Below are 20,799 nucleotides of genomic sequence, written 5' to 3' on the forward strand. Positions count from 1 at the left end.
TAGTCCTGAATACACACACAGTAAGGTCTGACATAGTGGGGACCGCGACCCTTGAGTACTGCTGTCTAACTAATATATATTTTTTTATTTTCAGCTTATATTGAAGGATGACCATATGACAGGGGAAGAGAACTGCTCTGCTCCAGCACGTGACTCACAACTCTGTTATTGCATATCAGATTTAACGAACCGTTTACTACGGATTTCATGTAATTTTGATAACTGTCCATTAATCAGATGTCATCACGCTGCTGTGCCGTCAGCCAATCGTTGTATTGCTGATAATGATTTTGAGGATCGATAGATCTGTCACAACACACAGTCACAACACCTCTCAGATCAGTTTAATCTGATTCGCAAACTTTTTTGAAGAATCAAATTAGCCTAAGATGAGTTATCAAGATTAAAAGATCCAGGATCTGTAATATAATCTTAGATTATTTAAGCGAGGTCCGAAGAACAGACCCCTGGACCCTTGAGTACTACTGTCTAAATTATATTTTTTAAAATAAAAATTATAAATTATATATAAAAATATATAAAATAATTTTTTATAAAATATTTATAAAATTATATAAAAAATATATATTTTTAATTATATACAGTTGAAGTCAGAATTATTAGCCCCCTTGTTTATTTCTTGTACTAAATTTCTGTTTAATGGAAAGCAGATTTTTTAAACACATTTCTAATCATAACAGTGTTAATAACTCATCTCTAATAACTGATTTATTTTCTCTTTGCCATGATGACAGTAAAAATTATTTGACTAGATATTTTTCAAGACACTTCTATGCAGCTTAAAGTGACATTTAATGGCTTCACTAAGTTAATTAGGGTAACTAGGCAAGTTATTGGAGGGATAATAATATTGACCTTAAAATGGTTCATAAAAAATTAAAACTGCTTTTATTCTAGCTGAAATAAAACAAATAAGACTTTCTCCAGAAGAAAAAAATATCATCAGACATACTATGAAAAAATTCCCTGCTCTGTTACACATCATTTGGGAAATATTTGTAAAAAAGTTTTAAAAAGGTGGGCTGACTTCAACTGTGTATACTTTAATATATATATATATATATATATATATATATATATATATATATATATATATATATATATATATATATATATATATATATATATATATATACAGTTGAAGTATTAATTATTAGACCCCTTGGAATTTTTCTCTTCTTTTTTAAATATTTCCTAAACGATGTTTAACAGAGCAAGGAAATTTTCACAGTGTGTCTGATAATATTTTTTTCTTCTGGAGAAAGTCTTATTTGTTTTATTTTGACTAGAATTAAAACAGTTTACATTTTTTTAAACACCGTTAAGGGACAAAATTATTAGCCTCTTTAAGCTATATTTTTTTCTCGATAATCTACAGAACAAACCATCGTTATACAATAACTTGACTAATTACCCTAACCTGCCTAGTTAACCTAATTACCCTAGTGAAGCCTTTAAATTTCACTTTAAGCTGTATAGAAGTGTCTTAAAGAATATCTAGTCTAATATTATTTACTGTCGTCATGGCAAAGAGAAAATAAGTCCATTATTAGAAATGATTATTAGAAATAGTTATTAAAACTATTATGTTTAGAAATGTGTTGAAAAAAATCTTCTCTCCGTTAAACAGAAATTGGGGAAATAATAAACAAGCTGTCTAATAATTCAGGGGGGCTAATAATTCTGACTTCAACTGTATATAAAGAGTTTCATTGCAGAACGAGATATATCCATTTAAAAAAATGTTGGTAATTTTGACATTATTTTTCAGGACATCAACAGTCAAGTTCATTCACAATTTCTGTACATTAAACTATAACTTGAGCTCAGTGAAGGCCAGGAACACAATATTTTCAAATCCAGGATATTTTTTATTTAATTTTATGTCTATAATTAAGTAAAAAAAAACATGCCAAAATGCTACATATTAATCCAACCCACATTGTCAAACATGGAATAATATATGCAAAGATTGATTAATAATAATAAGATTATAAGTTAGATTTGGCCAGAATGTACACAACATAACATAACATAACTTTTTTTTTTTTTTTTTGCAAAACGCTACATCCACCTTAGGCTATATTATACTACATTAATACCATTACCAAAAGCTAGTGAATCAATGTTTTGTTTGATAAGTAAGATTAAGTTAGTTAGATAAATGACCTTTAGCTTGGTACAGAAAGAGTGGGGGGCGGCTCCTTCCACACCGCTGCAGAAAACCAAACCTGTATGATAAGAGCGGGCGGAGCTGAGTCCGTGACACAAACTTGCCTCGCTATGTCATATTTAATGAATTATTTCACTGTAATAATAATAATAGCTTATTTATTTGGTTGTGAAAAAGCTAAACCGTTTTCTCCATAACAACATGTGCCCTTTAAGTTCCTTTATAATAAATCAACAACAACAAGAATTAATTTTAAATAATAGGTGCAACCACATAAATAAATCTTCAGATAGGCTACTCAGCTACATTTAAGAAATTATTTAAAAAATAAACTTATAAGGGACACTTGCAGACAGGTATCTTGTGATGGGGAGTAGGAAAAAAGGCGCTCCTAGGCCTTCTCTTGACATCAGCGGAGACTCGTTCCCTGCTGCATTTGTGTATTGTTGACGCAGAAGTATCTTATTCTGGTCCACTTTTGTGGCCTTTTTATTATTTTTTGTGAAATTGAAGACTTCATCTTCTATCGCTAAATCAATGAGCAAACTCTGAGCACTTCACCGGCGATGACTCTCTTCCCAGGGGATGCTGAGCTCGCGCCGCATCCTGAACGCTCTCTAACTGTTATATCGCACTTTGTAAAGAAACTGGTCTGACGGATATTGCGTTTTGTAAAAAAAAAATACGTTTTGTACTTGGCCTAAAATGTGCATTCTTAAATGTTATTAATGGCAGCAATTGACACATAGATTAAGGTACATCTGAACAGTGATTTCCAATAATAAAATCCAAATGTCAAAAAATGCCGTTTATCGCATTTTGCAACCTAACTCTTCATATGTATGTGTGTGTTATGACTGTATGACTGCAGAAGAGAACTGCTCTGTTCCCACAACTCAGTTTTTCTGGGACTTGAAAACAGACGCTCAGAAGATTTTAAAGGGTGGAATCTTGATCAAATCGTGGGTTTACACACAAACATGTAGTACAGTGCCAGATTTTCTGGATATTATATACACATTTGTATTTGCAAACATATATCATATTGTTTTAAATGATGTATTTTTGTGTGGGTTTTTACATTCAGAGAAAGTTACAGTGGATCGTGATTTTGGAGGAGGTGAAGTCCAGTCTAAAAGGTAAAAATATTATTTATTTTTCTGATCAGAATTTTTCTTTTTTCTATTTTTATCATGATATGTATGTGCTGTGTTTGAAAACTATTTTTAAGCTACCATCACACGCTTTTACCCATTAAAAAGAACAACACAAAATCAAATAAATATTTTGGTAAGCTTTATGCAGAGAAGTCAACTCTCAGACTTGATTTTTACTTTCAGAGTCCACTCAAGTATCATCACCATGGTACAGTGTCTGTGAAGATAGTGATGCAGACCCAGCATTCACAAAAAAGAGAGGTATGATCATTAAAGTTAATTTGTGACTGACTTGTGTTATTGTACAAGTCCAAATGCACAAGCTCATTTACATAACATGTAGGGTTAAACAGGACAGAAGCACATTACTTCTATGATGATTTCAGTACAGTTGCACTTGATGTCTCATTTCATGTTAGTTAAACAATATTGCTAAATACTTTGGAAAAATATACTAATTGCATATCTGGTTACACTTTATTTTGATAATTTACTACTACTACTACTACTACTAACTACAAGTAACTGCAACTACTTGTCAACTAACAGCCATTAGACTGTCTGTTAGAATCAACACTGCTAATACTCTACTAAATTTATTTAAGAGTTAGTCATATTGTACTAATTTTGAGCCTAACTTAGTCTGCTGTACTATTTACTGAGACCAATGAGAGTCAGTTTTATTGAGGTAACCTTAACTGTCAGCTAATACTCTACACTCTAAAAGTAATAAAAATAAGTAATAATAATTAAATTAGCAGTTTTTCATAATTTGTGATTCATGTTTTTATGAAATCTGTTTCTGCTTTTGAATTGCATTATGGGATCTTGATCTTTCTTCCAACAACTTTTAATCTTAAAAAGTAAAAAAAAGTGACTTTTTGTTTGGGTTGGTGTTGTATATTATGCTACAGAAACCTTGTAATAAACTGCCGGTACATTTTCTGTTATTCTAAAGACTTATTTATCTCTATATATTATTTCTTATACATTACATTATTTCAAACTACTAAAATGTCAGTAAAAGTCACTTTGTTAAACTGTAGCGTTGAATTTTCAACATCAAAAGTGCACAGAGCAGAGATCAACATCCCATAATGCAATTCACCACCACACACAAAAAAAAACACTTCATCAGATGAGCGTTAGTCTTATTGAACATTCTAACAGTATGCAAATACTCTAATACATAATACTTTACGGTGAGATAATTAACGTAGTTGCAGAGTTACGCATAGTTAAAAGAATGTCTAAACTGGACTATGGAATAAAGTGTAACCACATTAACCAGTTTTGGAGTTATTAGGAAGTATTTTTTAATCCATCTCCATCTTAAGTATTTTTAATAATAGGCAAGACATATTTTTCTAGCATTTTCTATCACAATATTAAACTAACATAACAGCACATGTTGTAAAAATGACTGAACATTTATGCAACTAAAACCACTTTTTTATATTTTAACCACCCATAGGTCCCATAAAGAGAAGATCCTGGAGCAAACAGGAAGTACATGCTGTGGTGAAAGCTGAACCATTGGCTCTAAAAACCAGAGATTGGTCAGCTTTGGATTTTTATATTAAAAACTGAATCTCGACTCTTTAGAAAAAAAAAAAAATCTGAATAACACTTTCATAGTAACTACACACTATACATCATTAGTTTAGCACTAACTCTACATTAATAGACTTTAGGAAGCAGTTTATAAATACAGCTTCAAACGCTGTATTCTTGACTTGACTTAATTGTATTTTCATGCTTTGTTACTGATTCATTTTTCATTACTTCACTATGTATTGCATTATTTACAAACTATTTGTATATAAGAGTAGTTGGTGGTTTTTAAGATAATTCAGAATGAGTTATTAAATGGTTAATAAACTATTCAAATGAACATTTATACATGTTATATTCAGGCATATAGTAATTGTAACCATGTGTGTTAGTAAATGCTATAATAACACAACTTCATGCAGTTTTGTGACCTAAGGACTGTTTATAGTTCATAAATCCCTTATAAATGACAATTTAAGGCTCAGTATCTAATGAACAATAAATCTTTGCAATCTTATTAAAAAAAATTCTGTAAAGTCTAAACATTACAAAATAAAAATACAACATCATTTCAAAACAACACAATTAACAATATGGCAATATTCATTTCAGTGTTTCTGTGATGTTTGCACTGTACAGTAATTTTATATTTTGATAAGATTGCTAATATTTATTTTTCATTAGGTAGTTTAATTTGTGTATCTTGAAATTAATGAAAAAAAAAAAAAAAAAAAATATATATATATATATATATATATATATATATATATATATATATATATATATATATATATATATATATATATATATATATATCTTCTTTGGCCTTAGTCCCGTATGATTGCGGGGTCGGCTCTTTTTGGAACAAGTCCTCCAGTTTTAGACTTGTCCATATGATAAAGACTTTTTTTACACCTTCCGGCCAGCCTGTCATATGGGCCTGTCACTCTCATACACTAGGGACAATTTAGCCTTCCCAATTCACCTTTAGCATGTCTTTGGACTGTGCCTTTGCACCCGGAGGAAACCCACACGAATGCAGGGAGAACATGCAAACTTCTAACAGAAATGCCAACTGAGCCGAGGTTCAAACCAGTGACCCAGCGACCTTCTTGCTGTGAGGCGACAGCACTACGTACCGCGCCACTGCTTCACCATATATATATATATATATATATATATATATATATATATATATATATATATATATATATATATATATATATATATATATATATATATATATATATATATATATATATATATATATATATAATTATAATGTGCTTAATGATTGTTTTCATACTTGGTAAATAATGCAATACTTAATTTAGTAATGAAAAGTACATCATTAACAAACCAGATATTTAAAAGTAGTTGGTGTTTTTTTTTAGATAATTCAGAATGTGCAAGTAAATGATTAATAAACTATTAAAAATAACATTGATAATTCTTATTATTCAGGCATATAATAAGTTGTTTAGTATGTTAATAAATGCTTTATGAACTCAACTTCATGCAGTTTTGTGATCTAATCTAAAGCGAGGACTATTCATGCTTTATAAATCCATTATAAATTACAATATAAGGCTCAGTTACATTATATACAGGGAAAAAATGACTATTAATTTCTACTTATTACAAGATGCTCAAATGAAACTGTATCAAATGAAAAGTAAATCATTGCAATCTTGTCTAAATATAAAATTGCTTTACACGTAATGTATTGTTAAATTATTATATTGTTGTTTTATCAAATGATGTTGTATTTCGACACTCCTGTTATTCAGCAATGTTTAAAATTTACAGTAATTGTATTTGTTTAGGTACGATTGCAAATACTTATTGTTTATTTGATACTGAGCCTGGCAACGCAGTGGTGCAGTAGGTAGTGCTGTCACCTCACAGCAAGAAGGTCGCTGGTTCGAGCCCTGGCTGGGTCAGTTGGCGTTTCTGTGTAAAGTTTGCATGTTCTCCCTGTGTTGGTGTGGGTGCTCCTACATGCGGTACAGGTGAATTGGGTAGCCTAAAATGGTCCGTAGTAAATGAGCGTGAATGAGTGTGTATGTGTATGGATGTGTCTCAGGGATGGGTTGCGGCTGGAAGGGCATCCGCTGCATAAAAACGTGCTGGATAAGTTGGTGGTTCAATCCGCTGTTGCGACCCCGGATTAATAAAGAGAGAAAACCAAAATGAAAATAAATGAATAAATGAATGATTCTGAGCCTTTAATTGTCATTTATAAGGGATTTATAAAGCATCAATATTCCTCACTTTAGATTAGATCACAAAACTGCATGTTGAGTTCATAAAGCATTATTTAACATGCAGAAAAACATATTATATGCAGGGCTCCAAACGAGAAAACCGAATAAAACCGAACAGAAACGAAAACCGAAAAAAAAAGATCAACTTTAATCGTTCTGAACAGAAATGTTTACAGTTAAACGGTTAATAATGTTATTTTATTGTTCTTTTTATTATATGAATTTGGGAGACAAAAAGCATTAATTTAAAGCATGTGAACAAATGCGACGGTGACGCTCGTTTTTATATAAACTATAAATGTCTGGCCGTGATGCGTATTTAGGCCTATGCCAGTCTATAAAAGATAATGTAGCTTAAAACACTTTAAAATTTTAGAGAACGTAATACAGTTTGCACAACCAATGTTTGGTCTTAATAACCTGCCCATAATTAAACGTCATGTAGCCTACTTTTTGATTACTTGACCAGCGGATTAATGGCAGCACCAGCGGATAAACGAGATCTGAGCATAATAGGTATGACCAATATGTGCATAACCAATATGCAAAGTCAAGAGAGTGCACGACTCCATAGGGTAACGTAGCCTAAACTGCGCACACTTGATTATGTAATGTGTGAAATCGTGGACGCATCTCAAAGAGCAAAGCATAACTTATTAAATGCCCATGCTTAATCGGTCATCGATAAGGTCTATCGGTTTTAAAGGGTTGCCGACAATAAATCAATCGAGTGATTGTTAGCATCCCTAGTTTAATCAATGAATGTGTTAAATTTTATATTTATATTAAAGATGAATAAGGCAAGAATATGATAATGATACTTTTTAGATTTTTACACCTACAAAAATATCTTGTGGTAGTGCACTTGTTTAATAAAAATCTTTGTAAATAGGTTATCTGTAAAAAACGCAATCAGAGCCAATGACATGTAGAAGTAGTGTTGCCTAAACGGCTATTAAATTTCTAATAAAATTAAAACCAAAGTATAACTCATTGCATTTTTCGTTTGATAAAAATATACAGAAACGAAATAAAATCATAAGGTGGCTAGTTTGTAATTTATGTTAATAATAAATAAATGACATGCTTAGACTATAAGCTTAACGGCTATACGCTGCCAATAGGCCACTAATAAATATTATTTTACTTTGTACTGGATTATAATGTATATTTTACTATAAAAACGAAATATAGCATGTCTTACTGTCATTTAAAACAAGTAATTCAAAGTACACATCAACACTGTAGACCTGCAGTGGGTAAACTGTATACAGGGGGTGTTGGTCAATCAATAGCCTACAGCACATAATTGAACTACTTATGATGCTAACTGTAATTTAGCTCTTAATATAGGCCTACGATATATTTTCTGGTGTTTAATTTTGCATGAGCAAATAGCAGTATAGCCTAAAGTAAATTTTTTTAAAAGATTTTACTAATATTAATAATAATGGATATAATAAATTTAAATAATAATTGCACTGTGCAGTGTACTAAATATTTTTATTCGGCTACATAACTGAAAAACTATTTCATAACAATTTTCATAATTTTTACTGCTATTTCATATTATACAACATCTAAATGTAGCGCCGGGCCTGCGCTCGATACCAAGGAGTGGGGCTGTGTGTAGCGCCTTTAAACAGCGTGTCAATCAATAACCAAAAGCAAGTTCATATTATAAATATGTCTTTAATGATACTTATTGAAAATTCATTTAATCTTACCCCTTGTATAGATTTTTTAGTTGCACCATTAAAAAACAGAGCACTCTAGAGCCCTGCAATACTTTGTAATTAAATAAAGGTTTTTTGTTTTTTGTTTTTCTAGAAAACTGTTTTCGGAATATTTAGTCTATTAAGCAACGCAAGAACAGAACCGAAAAAATATAAATTCTGCTCAGAGTGAACCGATTGGATTTTCTTTTTTTTTTTTCTTTTTTTTTTAGCCCTGATTATATGCCTGAATAGTAAATGTATAAATGTTCATTTATATAGTTTTTTAATAATTTATTTACTCATTCTTAATGATCTTAAAAAACACCAATTATTCTTAGACAGTTTGTAAATAATGCAATACTTCATTTAGTTATGAAAAATGAATTATAAACAAAGTATGAAAACACAAAAATTGAGCACATTACACATGCTTATAAGTCAACAATAGAGCATCTAGCTGTGTTTATAAACTGCTTACTATTAATGTAGAGTTAATGCTTAACAAATGATGTCTATTTGGAGTTTTGGTGGCTTGGTTATATGATGAAGGTCTCTGTGCATTTGTGGGGTTCAGTTCTTTATAAATATATTTTTAAATATTTTTAATGTTTTTTTTTTCAAATAGTTAAAATACGACAGAAACAGAAATAGAACATACTGGTGGATTTTAAGAGTTTACCCAAATGTACATTATATTATTAATTACTTGCCCTCATCTCACTCTAATCCCCTGAGACCTTCATTCATCTTCAGACTCAAAGGAAGATAACTTAGATAAAGTGCAAGAACTCCTCATCCTCCATAGACAGCAAGGGATTGAAACAATATGAAGGAGAGGAATTAATAACAGAATCTTCATTTTGAGGTGAACTAACCGTTTAATATTATTTGCTATTGCACTTAACTAAATGTGTATGCAGACATGGAAGAGTTATGTGGAAGCTTGTTATACCCAATGAGAACTGCTTTTAGACATGCAAGAGAGTTTCATGGATTTTGTGTTTACTGTTTTTTTGTGTTTAAAGGTTTTGTGGAAATTCTTTATAATAAATATAACATTTATTAAATCTATTCTGGACCATTTCCTGTTTGGATCTTGAGGTTCCTTCTGTATTCAAATTACATTTTTTATAAACTGACCTGCTCTTCAAATGAAAATTCTAAAGCAGTTTACTGTCAAATTACTTGATTGAGGTTTAAAATTTAATATTAGTAAGGGTGCTGATCTGATCCCCACGTTGCCTAAAAACCGGTAATGTGTGTGTAGAACTGGTCCTTACTTTGACTAAAAAACGGTAATGTGTGTGTAGATCTGGTCCTTACTTTGACTCAAAACCAGTGATGTGTGTGTAGATCTGGTCCCTACTTTGACTCAAAACCAGTGATGTGTGTGTAGATCTGGTCCTTACTTTGACTCAATACCGGTAATGTGTGTGTAGATCTGGTCCTTACTTTGACTCAATACCGGTAATGTGTGTGTAGACCTGGTCCTTACTTTGACTCAATACCAGTAATGTGTGTGTAGATCTGGTCCTTACTTTGACTCAATACCGGTAATGTGTGTGTAGACCTGGTCCCTACTTTGACTCAATACCAGTAATGTGTATCTGGAACTGGTCCTTACTTTGTCTCAAAACCAGTAAAGTGTGTGTAGAATTGGTCCCCACTTTGTCTAAAAATCAGTTGTGTATGTGGCGGACCCCACTTCTACACAAAACCTGAAATGTCCCCACAAGTGACCACTGTGTCAGGTCTAAAAATAAAATTGCGGAATATCCAAAATCTGAAGTGATTTTATGAAATAGTTTGTGTTTTTGTGTGGCAAACTATTTTTTTTATGTCTCTAACATCATCAGAAAGGGCGGTCCCCATTACGTAACCACCGTGACAGGTGACCCCCACAATGCACAAAAACAAGTATGTGTGTGTGTGTGTGTGTGTGTGTGTTTGTGTGTGTGTGTGTGTGTGTGTGTGTGTGTGTGTGTGTGTGTGTGTGTGTGTGTGTGTGTTTGTGTGTGTGTGTGTGTGTGTGTGTGTGTGTGTGTGTGTGTGTGTGTGTGTGTGTGTGTGTGTGTGTGTGTGTTTGTGTGTGTGTGTGTGTGTGTGTGTGTGTGTGTGTGTGTGTGTGTGTGTAAAGGTAACTTGGTGGACAGGTCAGAGTACATACATAAGGAACAATAACAGTCAATAAATGAAGCAAGTATCGCAGATATAAGTAAAACAGATGGAAAGAAACCAGTCAGAGGTAGAGAGTAACAACAATGCTGAGTAATGTATGATAGTAAAAATGACAGTAAGAAGAAAGAAAGCACAACAGTAATAATAACTGACAATGATATTAAATCACAAGTACTACACCAACTATTACTACAGAAAGTTACTTATATTACGACTACTATAGCGTTTGCTACAACTAATACAACAACGTCTACTACTATTACTACTACTACTACATCTACATCAACGACATCTACTACTGGTACTACTACACCAACAACGACTGCTACTACTACTACTAATACCGCAATCACTGCTACTACAACATCTACATCAACGGCATCTACTACTGGTACTACTATACCAACAACGACTACTACTACTACTGCTACAACGACACCTTTACTACTTCTATACTTCTACAACCACTATACCAACGACATCAACTACTACAGGAACCACTACTTCAATAATCACAATTACAATCGATACTACTACAATGACTTTTACTACAACTACAACAACTACTGCAACCTTTAAAAAAAATAAAATAAAAATAAAATATATATATATATATATATATATATATATATATATATATATATATATATATATATATATAGATATTTTTTTTAAACTCATCAATCATGACTCACTTTGAGGCAGATTCTAAAATGACCGAGCTTTATTATGTACATTTACTTCAGAGCAAAATGACATCTTGTTTAAACATTTTCTTGTTTGTGGGTTTCTCACGATCGATTTTGTGTTCGGGCAACATGAAGGAATTAAGTTAACGTATCAGTTTTTACTAATTTAAGTGAATTGAACATAAAACAATTAATTTGTCCCCAAATAAACTCAAGAATTGTGTTTCGGCTCATTTTAAATAAGAAGTTCGAACAAAAACAAATGTCATCGAGTGTAGGCGATGCCTGCTTTAAATGACACTGCAAATAAATCATCACAAACATACGGTTAAATCAACACAATCTCACGGCAATCCGTAACTTTTTCATTTAGAGGCTAATTCGTACAAATTTGTATGATCTAATTCGTACATTTTAGTATGATTTGCGTATCCCCCAATGACGGTTGGGTTTAGGGGAGGGGTTAGGTGCCACGCCTCCTTTTTAAAATCGTACATTTTCTTACGACTGAACTCGTACGAATTCGTACGAATTTGCAACTAAACTGCCAAAACGTAAAATACTTACGTTTTCTCGTGAGATCAGGCTGGGTTAAATATATACACATTAAACTAATAAAAGATTCGTTTAAACAGACCTTCTGACTCTTCGGGGAGTCACTGAGTAAATTAATAATGTCTTTCCCAAATTTTGTGTACTGATCCAGCTAACACACAACATCATAAGACGTTAATATTTGGTTAGATTTAGGTTGTGACATCAGGTGACTAAAATTCAATGTCTAGCAGCATCTAAGGACAACGTTTTTTGGCGTCTAATAACGACGTCAAATTATGGTTGATTTTAGGTTGTGTTGGAAAGTGACCAAAAACCAACGTCTGATAGATTACGTCCACACAACGTCAATGTGTGACATGGTTAGATTGATATTTGGTTGATTTTAGGTCGGACATTGACATCGGCCTGATGTTGGGTTCTGACGTCAACCCGATTTTCATTTTCACACAAAATCCAACGTCCCTACAATGTCGAGGTAAATTGGGATACAACAACAATATGACGTCATGTTGACGTCCTGTGCCTGCAGGGGACAATGAGCTGTGATGTGTTGCATCCAGTTATACTGGAGTCTTGTTTTCAAAATAAGAGTCCCGTTTAGATTGTAAGTATACAAGCTTTAAGACAAAATATAACTGTTGTAATCTTGTTAGGAAACCCCATGGCCAATCAATGCATATTAATGATCGGATGTGGATCATTAGAGTCTGTGTCTTGTTCCTATTGGCCTGTTTTTTACACTTGATTTACACGGGAATGAGGAAACAATAGGGTGAAGCAGTGGCGCAGTAGGTAGTGCTGTCGCCTTACAGCAAGAAGGTCGCTGGTTCGTTCCTTGGCTCAGTTGGCATTTCAGTGTGGAGTTTGCATGCTCTCCCTGTGTTCGAGTGGGTTTCCTCCGGATGCTCCGGTTTCCCCCACTGTCCAAAGACATGGGGTACAGATGAATTGGGTAGGCTTAACTGTCCGTAGTGTATGAGTGTGTGTGTGGATGTTTCCCAGAGATGGGTTGCGGCTAGAAGGGGGTCTGCTGTGTAAAAACTTGCTGGATAAGTTGCCGGTTCATTCCGCTGTGGCGTCCCCTGATTAATAAAGGGACTAAGCTGACAAGAAAATGAATGAAGAAACAATAATGTTTAAGGCTCTAAGCAGATTTTCATTATATGACACTTTTATACAACTGACAGAAATATGGAGTGATGCAAGCTAATAACATTTATTAGAAACATCACCATTTTTAATGGAAATTTAACATTATTGTTAACTAAATGCAAACTGTTTTACATTTTCAATAAATAAGGCACTACCAATAGTTCTACTAATTGTCCTGAAGGAACTGCTTCTGGACACAGCATCATTGGCATGGCATGTCTTTGTTCACAAGGGAGGAGTTGAAATAGCTAATAATAGGGTAAATGTCATCGTCTGATTGTAAAAGCTTTAGGAGGTATTGAACCTTAAGGTCATGGAAGCACATTTGCCATTGATTTAGATGTGATGACTCAGAGCCGGGATGCCCTTTTTGAGTCATACGCTTTTCATAGTTGATTTTGTTTGTATACTGAGGTTGTGTGATGTGGTTGAGACATGCATTGCCGAAGGACTACTACGCACAAACATGCAAGAATCTTAGGAAACTGCCAAAACATTTAGCATTTTTAATAAAAAGCATCACCAACACATAGAAATCAAACAGCATAAACAGGACCTGTTTTTTATGTGATCACATGACATAAAAAGTGCACGGTAAAAATTTTTGCAGCCTTAATTTTTTGTTGTTGAATCAAATAAATTTTTTTAGTCAACTTATATCCAGCAAAACTGACTACAAATATTAAGTTAAGCCTTATATAACTGGTTTTAAATCTGATTAACTTATTAAAATAAGTTAAAGTAACTTAAAATCATTTGTTGTCATGATTTTTTGTCATTTCATTTTTTTTTTTTAAATAAAAAGTAGTAAAAATATTACTTTGAGAAAACGTAATACTTTAATTTCTCCCATGTGGGTTCGTTGAATAAGGCAAGTTGAATAAAACAGGGTAAAATTCATTCATTCATTCATTCTCCTTCGGCTTAGTCCCTTTTTTTCAGAGGTCACCACAGCGGAACGAACCACCAACTTATCCAGCATATGTTTTACACTGTGAATGCCCTTTCAGGTATAACCCAGTACTTGGAAACACCTATACATATTCATTTACAACCCCCCCCTCCCCCCCCCCCCCCCAACACACACACAAACACACACACACTCATACACCACGGTCAATTTAGTTCATGAATTCTCTATAGCGCATGTGTTTGGACTGTGGAGGAAACAGGAGCACCCGGAGGAAACCCATGCCAACAAAGGGAGAACATGCAAACTCCACACAGAAATGCCAACTGGCCCAACATTTTTCAAATTTCTCACAACAGACATTGATGATGTCTCCACAGCAATTGGTGAACAATTTTGCGAGTGACTGCTGAGTTAATAAAGTCCTCAGTATCACCTCTGGACTCTAGTGTGTCAAGTGTCTCCTGGAGTGCCTTCAAAACACAATGTTGTAAGCCCAGCATGAGAGATCCAGTGTTCCTGCTGCCATCTGCTGGACTGGTGCATACTGGATGGCATTCTCCACCATACTGTTCCACTGTATTACACATGTATTATAAAACCAATGAAGCTATTTTAGACTCCTCTCAGCCAATGGTTAAAAGACCAAGTGTAGACATGAGGATACTCAGATAACTGTGGCCCAGAAGAGAGCCCTTCCAGTGAGGAAAATGAGAAATCTTTTGTAGGGCAAATGATCAGAATATAACCAATGAAAGCACAATGAGGACCCCTAGAGGCCAAAACACAGTTATGAGTCATGACAATGGCAGTATAGGTACAGTAATGACTGTGAGGCAATACCTGAACCTGACCATAGAGGGCACAATAAGTGCAAATTGCAAAAAGTCCTCCTAATAAATAAATATGCTCGTCTTCAGTGCTAGCCCAAGACTTTTAGGGGCCCTTAGCAAAAATTTGTGAGGGACCCCTGTTAGGGCCTCCTAATCTGTTGTTTCAGACAAGTTTCACCGTCTTCAAGTTGATGCAGCCAGTAATGAAATAAAAAAAAGAAAATGGTAAACAATATGATAAATACGAGGGCGGCATGGTGGATTAGTGGTTTGAAAAGCAGACGTTAACTATTAATGTTTAAAGCAATGCCATTTAATGTGAATTTAAATTCCTCCTGGAGTATGGCGTGCGTCAATCGATGGACGGAGTCCGGGGTATAAAGAGGGATGCCTGACTCCAGCTCAGGGTCAGTTTACCTGGCGAGTGAGCGTGCTGTGGCAGAGCCGTGAGCAATTCTTTTGAGTAAGTGGAAACTAGTATACAGTTGTTACGTTTGACTTTTTTTCCTTTGATTTGGTTTTGTGTTATATATATTTGTCTTTATATTTGATTTGTTGATTTGATGCTTTGTATTTTTGTAAATTTATTTTTGTACATTTTTTTGGACTTTTATGGACACTGTATGTATATTTCTTGCACTGGACTTTATCCTCCACATTTTGTAAATAAATACCACCTTTTTTTACACATCCGGGTCAGGCCATTGTGTTTTCGATTTGTGCCATTGTTGGGTGGGGGGGTATTGTGGTGTTTAGGCCTCCAACACCTCCTAGTGGGCCCACTCTGTGTTCACAACATCACAGTTCTAAATTGGCTGTAGTGTGTGTGTGTGTGTGTGTGTGTGTGTGCGCGTGTGTGTGTGTGCGCGTGTGTGTGTGTGTGTGCGTGTGTGTGTGCGCGCGTGTGTGTGTGTGTGTGAAATGAGTGTGTATGGATGTTTCCCAGTGATGGGCTGCAGCTGAAAGGGCATCCGCTGTGAAAATCATATGCTGGATAAGTTGGCGGTTCATTCCACTTTGGTGACTCCTGATGAATAAAAAACTTTGCAGAAGGAAAATGAATGAAGGAATGAGTATTATAAATACAACAATTTAAACAATTTAGTCTACTAAATATAATAGGGTCAGTGTATATTTTGGTCATTGGATTTTCATTTTAGAAATGGATACTGAAAAACGAAAAACGAGCCTTTATTCTCAAAACTATTATTAACTATTATAAACTATTATTAAATTATATTGTTCCATATAACCGGCTTCAATAAGGAAAATATGTCTTAATAAAATCCCGTAATAACAAGAAAATACCTTTTATAACATTATTAGGTGGAAAGAAATAATAGCCTATAGCAGCAATGTGGCAGTATTGCATCACTGTAAATGAGTCGGCCTATCTGGCTTTAGAATAGAAAAAAACAAGTCTTTATTCGTTTTTGTTTTATGGTGATTTTATTTTTTGTTATTCAAAATAAAAAATGAAAATCAAATCAATTTTGAATTTTGGTTTTCTGTTTTTCACCATGAAAAAGAAAAAATAAGTTGTTTTTTGATTTTCGTTTTCAAATTCAAAAATCAAAATCAAAAAAACGAATTGAATTTAAATTTTTGTTTTTTTCATTTTAAAACGAAAATCAAAAAACGGCTCGTTTTTCGTTTTTCAATATCCATTTCTAAAATGAAAATCCAATGACCAAAATATACACTGACCGACCTGACCTAATAGCTTACTTTACAGAAATTGAATAGAGTATTAAAATCTAAAATTTAAACACTTTCTATTAACTGTATAAATGAAATGTACAGATTTTTATCAAAGAAGTTCAATTCAATTCAATTCAGCTTTATTTGTATAGCGCTTTTACAATGTAGATTGTGTCAAAGCAGCTTCACATAAATGGTCATAGTAACTGGAACAGTGTGGTTCAGGTTTTAGTGTTTAAGTTCAGTTCAGTTTAGCTCAGTTCAGTGTGATTTAATCATTACTGAGAGTTCAAACACTGAAGAGCCAATTCATCGATGCGTAGCTCTACCAATCCTGCACCATGCGAGGCAGTGGCGACAGCGGAGAGGGAAAAAAAACTTCACCTGATGGGAGGGAAGAAAAAAAAACCTTGAGAGAACCAGACTCAGTTGGGCACGACCATTTTAATTTCTCCGCTGGCCAAAAGTCTTGTGCAGAGCTTCATTCGCCGTGGTGACGCACTAAAGAAGAGCAGATTTCTTTGATATGTGCATGTTTTACCCAGCCCATTCTGTATACGTACCCTATTCGCTTGTTAACTCGTGACGTATCGAATACTCTTTCCGGGTCCAAGCCGCTACTCATTTGAATTGAGAAAAAATTTGTTTATGGCCACTTTTTAGTCATAAAACTAAATATGACTAAATTATATATAAAATCATAGCACACACATTAGTCTCTAGACTTGCTGCATCACAAAAACCAACATTTATTTAATATTTATAAACCATTAATCACTTTCTGGGCGACGCAGTGGCGCAGTAGGTAGTGCTGTCGCCTCACAGCAAGAAGGCTGCTGGTTTGAGCCTCAGCTGGTTCAGTTGGCGTTTCTGTGTGGAGTTTGCATGTTCTCCATGCGTTCGCGTGGGTTTCCCAGGTGCTCAGGTTTCCCCCACAGTCCAAACACATGCAGTACAGGTGAATTAGGTAGGCTAAATTGTCCGTAGTGTATGGATGTGTGTGTGTGTGTGTGTGTGTTTCCCAGAGATGGGTTGTGGCTGGAAGGGCATCCGCTGCATAAAAACGTGCTGGATAAGTTGCCGGTTCATTCCACTGTGGTGACCCAGAATTAATAAAGGGACTAAGCCGAAAAGAAAATGAATGAATGTATCTTAAAATAAAGGGTGACCATTAGAAAGCTGAAATGGATTGATATATTGATGTTTGGTTGTTATATGACTGTGCAAATCAACCCTCAAAGTCAACACTTTACAGACAGAAAGTGTCAGTCATTTTTGTTCGAGCTACTGTTTAACTTCTTCAGTTCACTCATTTGCCAAGAAGCGCATGAAAGTAGACACTCCAGGAATAACACAAGTGCACACACACACACAAACGCACCCACCTATTGAAAGCACACCTGCCAGGTGACATACAATGCCTGAGTTCACTGGTGCATTTGGTCACATGATGACGTTTCCACCAATCCCTTTGGCGCTTTCTCCAGGCTCCACCTTCTTCTGAGTCACATGGGTCCAAACTCCTACACAAGCGCAAGGAGTGTCAGATATCACAGAGTTTTCTCCAGAATCAGGTGACACATTTAAAGTCTGTACTGAATATTTATAACTGAAACTTGGATTAAATTAAAGGACAAAACTAAAGAGTCATCGAAGTCAACCACCTTTGAAGACAGGAGGAACTGCATTTACATAACAGGTGGGTTTCTCCTTATTCACCTGTGATAAATGCAGCTTACTAAAGTGTGTGTTTATTGGATAAATGAGACAGAAACTTCTAGCTTTAGTGATTTGGGTTTTGGTGAAGGTGTTTTTAGGAGTGAATTTAGGAGCTGTTTTGTCAGGTGGAGATCCAGTTTGACCACCAGACCTTCATAGGAAGAAGGAAGTCTTTGTGCTCAGAGTGACATGTCATATCTTTACGTCTTTCAAAGTCACAAAGCTGAACAGACACACATGCAGACTCTTCAACAAGACACCAGAAACTAGACGATGAGGGTTTAAAATGAAGCACAAGCTATTTATAATCTTAGGAAAGTTGCTCATCTTTAACTTCTACCTGAGTATTAAACACATTTTTGGTTTTATAATCTCCATTAATGGTTTAGCAAACACTATAAATGGTTTAGAATCTAACACTGAAAACCCTAATAAGTTGATTGAACAAAATTAATTGAGTTAACTCGTTGCCTCAATTTACTTAAGTAACAAAGTCTCACAAAATTTGCATATTTAAGTTTATTTAACTTGCCGGTTTGATATGATACTTAAATGGTTCATTTCAGTTTGTGTGTCTGTGTGTGTAATTATATACTATGACAAAATGTTTAAAAGAAAAATAAGTAGCCATTTATTTCCATTATGGTGAATAATTATACATGAAGCCTTGTTTTCTGATTAAAAAAGACCTTGCTAAAAGGTTGCACATTTTAGAATTTTACAGTCAAAACTAAAGTAAAAACTACCTATTTTTTTAAAGGATTAATTGTGATTTTGAGCTCACTACACTTGAAATCTTAAGTTTGTGCATTTTCATTGTGTATAAGTTAAATTAACTCATATTTTATATGGTGACAGGACCAAAATGCTAAACTTTCAGTGATGTTCAGTCAACTTTACTTGATTGTTTAAGTAAAGACAACACTAGGGTTTACAGAGTATACTTGTGTTTATTTTTCCATGTAGTCAATTTTGACATTAGTATGTAAGATGCCTTTAATTACCGTGTACTTACATTTAGTATAATTATGTGATGATGATAATTGTCTGTGAGTCAAACATTCTGATGTCCTCACAATACTGAATTCAGAAAATTAGTTTTATGTAAACATAAAGATTAATATATTCAAGTAAAGTGTCTTCATTAAAGTAAAACTTTTTTTTACAAAAATTAAATGCCAAAATACACTGTAAAAGTGCTCGGTTTCACTCAATTCCTTCATGTTGACTTAACACAAAACGATTAAGTTAACTTGGTTGTTTTGACAAATTTAAGTGGATTGAACATTAAACAATTAAGCTGTCCCCCAAAACAGCTGAACAATTGTTTTTTTCAGCTCATTTTAAATAAGTAGTTTGAACAAGCAGCATATATATATATATATATATATATATATATATATATATATATATATATATATATATATATATATATATATATATATATATATATATATATTTATATATATATATATATATATATTTTTTTATATATATATATATATAAAAAAAAAAAATATATATATATATATATATATATATATATATATATAAATATATATATATTTATATATATATATATATATATATATATATATATATATATATTTATATATATATATATATATATATATATATATATATATATATATATATATATTTATATATTTATATATATATATATTTTTTTATATATATATATATATATAAATATAAATATTTTATATATATATATATATATATATATATATAAATAAATCCAAATAATTTGAAGGATAGTCAAAGCATAACACATTTAAATAACAATGAATGAGAATCAATCAATTTTAGATATCAATTTGATGTCAATTAACTACCGTGTTGTTAAAATTACATCAAATTGACATCTAAAATTGTCGTCAAAAACAAATAAAAAATTGATCACAGGACAGCCCTGTAAACACATTTTGACATGCTGATGCCAATTTTAGATGTCAATTTGATGTCATTTGGACATCAAATCGATTTTTGACACATTTTTGATGTTTTTTTTAATGTAATTTAGACATCAAGGTGCCCACTGGAAAGTAATCATATTAAATTTGATTCTATTTCAAATGATTAAAAACATCCTGGTGATGAATGGATAAAACCAAATAAATTGAAGGATAATCAAATTATAAAAATGGT

General features: G+C 33.2%; 2 protein-coding genes across 4 annotated transcripts in view; both read left to right on the top strand.

The window, feature by feature from the left end:
• rbms2a (RNA binding motif, single stranded interacting protein 2a) overlaps positions 1–20,799 on the top strand; it is a 608,287-nt gene that overhangs the window by 432,163 nt on the left and 155,325 nt on the right. The window lies entirely within an intron of this gene.
• The window catches only part of lima1b (LIM domain and actin binding 1b), a 42,078-nt gene continuing 39,735 nt past the window's right edge, over positions 18,457–20,799 (top strand). For both annotated transcript variants that reach the window (XR_015502194.1, XM_087272969.1), the window contains exon 1: positions 18,457–18,610. The gene's annotated coding sequence lies outside the window, so the exon portion shown is untranslated. The remainder of the gene's footprint in view (positions 18,611–20,799) is intronic.

This window comes from Danio rerio, chromosome 11 (genome assembly GCF_052040795.2).
Source record: "Danio rerio strain M-AB ecotype USA chromosome 11, GRCz13ab, whole genome shotgun sequence".
NCBI lineage: Eukaryota > Metazoa > Chordata > Actinopteri > Cypriniformes > Danionidae > Danio > Danio rerio.